Here is a 6313-nt window from a genome sequence, read left to right as displayed (position 1 = left end):
CAATAAATCGATAAGTTAGCATACCACATGTGAAAACGTTACCAGAGCATCGATTCCAGCCAAAGAGCGCTATAACGTAATCACCGCCAAAATATATTAATTTTTTCACTAACCTTCTCAGAATTCTTCCGATGACACTCCTGTAACATCATTTTACAACATACATATACAGTTTGTTCGAAAATGTGCATATTTAGCCATACAAAATCGTGGTTATACAATGAAAATAGTAGCAACTCAAGCATCAAAATGAGGGACGTCAGCTTTCAGAGTGATCTAGTTTAATCGAAAGCTAATCATATACTTGACTGAAAAATACAGGGTTGACAGGAATCGAAAGACAAATTAGTTCTTAATGCAACCGCTGACTTACATTTTTAAAATTATCCTTACTTTTCAATACAGGGTTCGCCAAGTGACGCGATAACAAACAAAATGGCGAAATATGCGTTTAAAATATTTCGACAGAACAACGATTTATCATATTAAATATTGCTTACTTTGAGCTGTTCTTCCATCAGATTCTTGGGCAATGTATCCTTTCTATGTTGTAATCTTCTTTTGGTCGATAGATGTCCTCTGTCCTTCGAAATGTCCACTAACAACGACCGAGACCCCGAAACGTTCCCAAAGCTAGAAAGTGCACGACAAAGAAATTCCTCAGAATCGCACTAAACGGATATAAATTGCTATAAAACGGTTCAAATTAACTACATTATGATGTTTTTAACAACTATAACGAGTAAAAACATGACCAGAGAAATATTGCTGGCTAAACAACGATTTGGAATGAGGCAAGTCCGATGTCCTTCACGCTTCAGGCGCGCGACGAGAAAGGGAGGTACCTCCACGTTTTTTTCTTTTATAGTGGCTGTGATTGTGCAATCGACTCCATTCAAAACGTGATGACGTACAGACACCCAAAGGAAGACGTAGGCAGTGTCCGTTTCTTCATAGCATTCACTGTCACCTTAAAAACAGACTCCAGATCAGGGGTAAAAATTTCTGAAATCTGACCCGTCATGAAAAGTGCTGTAGATATAGTTCTGTACCACTCAGGCAAAATTCCAACGGCTATAGAAACTAGAAAGTGTTTTCTATCCAATAATAACAATAATATGCATATTGTACGATCAAGAATTTAGCACGAGGCAGTTTAATTTGGAGACCAAAATATGCTAATGCGGAACAGCACCCCCTATAGTTCCAAGAAGTTAAGGGTTATGCCATGAAGGTTTTTGTACAAATGAATACTCAGATGGACATGGTGCCATACATGCACTCTAACATTGTTGGCCTGGCTGTTTTTCATGGTTGTTTCTCTTATTTGGTGGTGCATAGGGAAGGGAATATAATTATTTTATTTCTCAGGGTGGAATGTGATGGTTGAGGGCCAGCTCTTGGATGTCTGTATCGGTCAGGTCCCCCTTTGACATTGTGGGAGATTTGTCGACGTGCCTGTGAGTCTCTGGATAAGAAGCTGTTGAACTAATGTGATGTAGTTGGGCAGCTTCCCTGGAAGTATGTTTAGTAAGAGAAGAAATAGTCTAGCTGAATTTACACAGTAACAATTGGTTCATGATCCAACCACTTAACTATCAATGTTTGTAGGGTCTAAACAGTGTATAAAAATGTCTCACCCATCCAGGTCTGCTTTGTGACCAGCTTAGCTGGTGATTAATACAAATTAGGACCATTAAGGCTGCTGATGGCATAAGTACTACCTGTCAATGATTTGAGAGGCAGGTTCAATTCATTTAAATTGTTTGACCATCCAGATCACACCGCCTGAGGTAGTCAGGAAAGTGATCACAATGAGTATTAAACTTTTCTACATCTGCCTAAAGGTGGGCACAGATTACAGACGTCAAGACAAAGGCACGTTAGCCCCAGGTACAAATGAGACCGGTGAACACCGTGTAAGAGAGAATACCGGACACATGGTCAGTAATATTGGTGTGACATTTAGTAATATACAAGAGGCAACCAGTATCGTCTTCCAGCCACGTCATTTAATTCAGACCAACAACCAGTTCAGAAAAGGTTTAAGAAATGTTTCAGCACAAAATGCACAGGTTTACAATGGTCATTGAAGTTGATTTGGCGGTTGGAGGAAAACAGCATGACCCAATGATAAAGTCACAGAAGCCTTGTACATCTTCAGGTTCCCCAGGAAGATATCCTGCAAGACAAACCATCAGTACCAGCATTCTAGTTCCCAGTCATTTGTGCATGAACATATTCAACACTCACATTCAGTAACAGGTGTAAGCCACATCCAAGTACTTATAGGTTCCGACACAGGGGTCGCCGAACACGGAGTTGGATACCTTGACGATACACTGGCGCTCTCCGTCACACCTGTGTGAAACAGGTAGAGGTTAACATCACAGCCAATGAGTGCCTACAGGTATATGCACACTAAAGGTTTCAGTACCTTTCTGCCATTGTGCTGGTGGTGGATGGGCTGAGGCAGTTGGTGTTTTTGAGTTGGTTTTGTGGGCGCCCAATGGAACACACATCGTGTTGACGACGACCATAGTTGGCACGCTGAATATGGATCTCACCCCGATCTGAGGAAGAGATCAAAGAAAAGGATTACCAAATCTGGTTGTATGTGTGGGCTAGTGACTAACATATGTCACCACATGAATACACTGTATGGTAGTGTTGACCAGCTTACCACATAGTAGTTGAGAATCAGAGCCTTCACATATGATGCTGCTTACTGCAAGGACAACACAGGAGTTACACCACACAAATTAAGACACATTAGCCTGGTGAAGTGTTAGTGATGGGGACTAATAGGGAATGTTTAAAATGCACCTGGAATCAACGTGTTGGCATGAAGTAAAGTATACAAAGTAATGCGCGTCATCTTCCACCGTTACCTTGTAGTTTCACTTCCTTATGAACAGTTGGTAAGCTGGTGAAAACAGGTCGACCCGCTACACCAAATCTGTATTTCTATGCAGTTTGTGCTGTGCCATCTGTCAGATTAGCTATAGACCCTACCAATCTGTGGGAGTTGCTCTAGCTAGTTACCGTTCACTGAAACATATTCAGTGGTAAACCAGATTAAGTGCACAACCATCAAATAAGCTTGAGACACTTCCCTTCCATGTTCTTGCTGGCTAATTGAGCGAGATATGTACATATAAGGAACAGCAGCAGCATATGAGGCAAGTCGAAAAGGTTACTGCAAAAAGGGTCAGTGCAGATGGTCGGGGTAGTCATTCAGCAGTTTTATGGCTTGGGGGAAGTGGAAGCCATTCAAGGTCCTGTTGATTCCAGACTTGGTGCACCCGTACCATTTGTTATGGAGTAGCAGAGGCCAGTATGACTTGGGTGGCTCGAGTCTGTATGTAGGGCCTTCAGACACACGTGGTGTCGAGATCCTGATGGCAGGGAGCCCAGCCTGAGTGATGTACTGGGCCGTACACATTACCCTCTGTAGCACCTTGCAGTCAGATGCCATACCTAGTGGTGATGCAGCCAGTCAAAAAGCTCTCAATGGTGCAGCTGTAGAATTGAGGATCGGAGGGCTGATACCAAATATTTCTAGCCTCCTGGTTGGGAGGGGCTCGGCCCTCGTTTCCTGTAGTCCACTATCAGTTCCTTTGTCGTCTTGGCACCACACTTCCAGGTCCCTGACCTCCCTATAGGCTACGCTAACTAAAGTTGTTGCCGGCTACATTTTTCAATAACCACAGCTTGTTGGCTAGCTAGGGTTAGTTAGCAGGTGAGGGTGGTTTACACGTTGAGAAACCCATGCACGTATGAAGCGTTGTGGCCATAAGACGGCATTTAATAAAACGTAGTTAGCAATCTAGTAACATTGGGTCGTTCCCCTTTCTATTCCTTTTCTAGCTATCAGCAGAGTGCACTCTTTTACAAAAGAGTAAAGTGGGTAGGAGTATTAAACAATATCCCAACATGCCACAGTCGTACCGATAGTACGTTGAATCTAATTATGGATATTGGTGCCCACCACTAAGTGTTATTAGCACACATTCAGAGACTGACTTGTTTCTTGCTGTTGGACACAGGAGTATTTGATGTCCAGGTACTTGTAAGTCCCGACACAGGGGTCTCCAAAAACGAAATTGGATGCCGGCACAACACTCGCTCTTCCCACCGCATCTGTGTGTTTCAAAGACAGGTAGAGGTCATGAGTTCCTTTCTGCCATCTTGCTGGTTAACACTAGTCAAGGAGTTCCTACAGGTCAACACAGGTTCCAGTACCTTTCTGCCAACTTGCTGGTGGTGGATTGGCTGAGGCAGTTGGTGTCGGTGAGTTGGTTATTGGGGCGCCCAATGGAACACACATCGTGTTGACGACGACCATAGTTGGCACGCTTGATTTGAATCTTACCTCCATCTGGGGGAGATGGGGAAGAGACAATGAAAAGGAGAAAGGTGAGGGACAACGGAGAGACAAGCCTGGGTCTCTATGGTGTGGGCTAGTGATGCTAATCTACAGTAGAAACTATCATAGGTGGTCGGTGAGTATACTGTAGGGTTGAGTAGCTTACCACATTGCAGTAAAGCATCAGAGCCTTCACACGTGATGCTGATTGCTGCCAGGACAAATAAACAGGAATTACACACCACTCACATTAGCTTGGTTAAGTAGTATCATTATTACATACAGTACCTCCATCCGTTAGTGTACAGCAAGCTGCAGCCAGCACTGAAACAACATCACACAGCTAGTTGAGCAACATCTCACAACATATGCACTTGTACCATGAAGCTAGAATTCAGCATTGGTCTCTATACTAATACATTTCAGTTATACTAAGTGTATTATAGTCAAGTTGAGCATTTGGTCTCTTATTCCAGGCACAAGATGTCACAACATTTGTTAATGATTTTGTTTTGAATACTTTTTTGCCCAATAGGAACTGAATGTCCCTCAAATCATATGACATTCTTCTATTACAAACATTTGATCGTATATATTTAAATTCTAATCTGCATCAGATACAGATTTTGTATACTCACATATGACCGCCATCAGTCTGAACATGCACATGATTCCAGGTACAGGAGTGGTAGTAACAGAGAAAATGCAACTGATGTCAACAAGACCCAATACACCTGGTATTTATGTTATGTGACATGTCTTAATTAACCCAGGTGTATCACTTTGTCTCCAGGTGCACCTCATTGCAATCAGGGGCCGGCGTTTGCTGGTCTGAACCTGGCTATTGAGTCAGTCTCATGGAGTTAGATAGAGGACTCTAGATGGATGAAATCCATTTTGGCATGAACACTGCCATTGAGGGCTTCCAACATTTTAAAGTAGCCATCTAGGTGGTGCTTCTTTGTTATGGAAGAATTACATGGGCCACGTTCAGTCAAAAAACCTTCGATCATTGCAGATATAAATTTCATGAATAGAGACAACGTATTTCCTTGATCTACATGTCGGAGAGACATATTTGTTCAAAATAGCATATTGTTATCTGAACCTTCCAAAAGGTTGCATCCTGCTGAACGCACCCCAATATTCAATCCGGGTCATCAGGTGGGATCAGCCAATTAATTATACTCTTGAGCAAACACAGCATAACTGTATGTGCAGTAAATTGCCTTGAATTGCCTAAATTACCTCTTCAATTCTCAGGGCTGCTGGACAGGTGCCTAGCCCGTCAACGTGCGAGCCCTTTGGGTGTTGCACTTATCAGGCTTTACCGCCACGGTCCAGAAAGGCTGGTCCGAGTGATTTTGTTCATTTATATGTACACAGTTGCCACTACTGTGAGGGAGACCGCTGCGCTTGAAGGCAGTTTGGTGACCACAGAACCCCAGTACAGGTACTCTACTGTAAACATTATTAAAGTGAACCGTGTTGAATGACTATGTACATATGGCAGCAGTCTCTACGGTACAGGGTATAGTACCAGGTGGTATCAGCCCAGTACCCTGCTTTTAACAGTGACTAAGTTTGCTCAGGGTACTGGGCGGAGGCCGGCTAGAGGTTACTATTTCAACGTCCGATGGCCTGGAGTAAGAAACTTCTATCTCCAGTTTCTCAGTCTCTTAGGGTTAGCTTTGATGCACCTGTACTATCATCTCCTTCTAGATGGTAGCGGGGAGACAAGGCCATGGCTCGGGTGGCTGAGGTCCTTGATGATCTTCTTGGCCTATCTGTGACACCGAGTGCTGGAGATGTCTTGGAGGGCAGGCAGTGTGCCCCCGGTGATGCGTTGGGCTGTCCGCACCACTATCTGGAGAGCCCTGTGGTTGCAAATTCCGGACCAGGCGTTGATACAGCCCTACATGATCGTCTCAATGGTGCACATGT

The 6313-nt window shown here is 43.5% G+C and overlaps 1 pseudogene; it reads right to left on the bottom strand.

Annotated features, from left to right (window-relative positions):
* Positions 1-1992: 1992 nt before the first annotated feature.
* LOC139536386 (L-rhamnose-binding lectin CSL3-like) lies at positions 1993-5083 on the bottom strand (annotated as a pseudogene).
* Positions 5084-6313: the final 1230 nt, after the last annotated feature.

Source organism: Salvelinus alpinus, chromosome 12 (genome assembly GCF_045679555.1).
Source record: "Salvelinus alpinus chromosome 12, SLU_Salpinus.1, whole genome shotgun sequence".
Lineage (NCBI taxonomy): Eukaryota > Metazoa > Chordata > Actinopteri > Salmoniformes > Salmonidae > Salvelinus > Salvelinus alpinus.
Note: the sequence above shows the minus strand (reverse complement) of the source record. Positions and strands in the feature narration are given on the sequence as shown.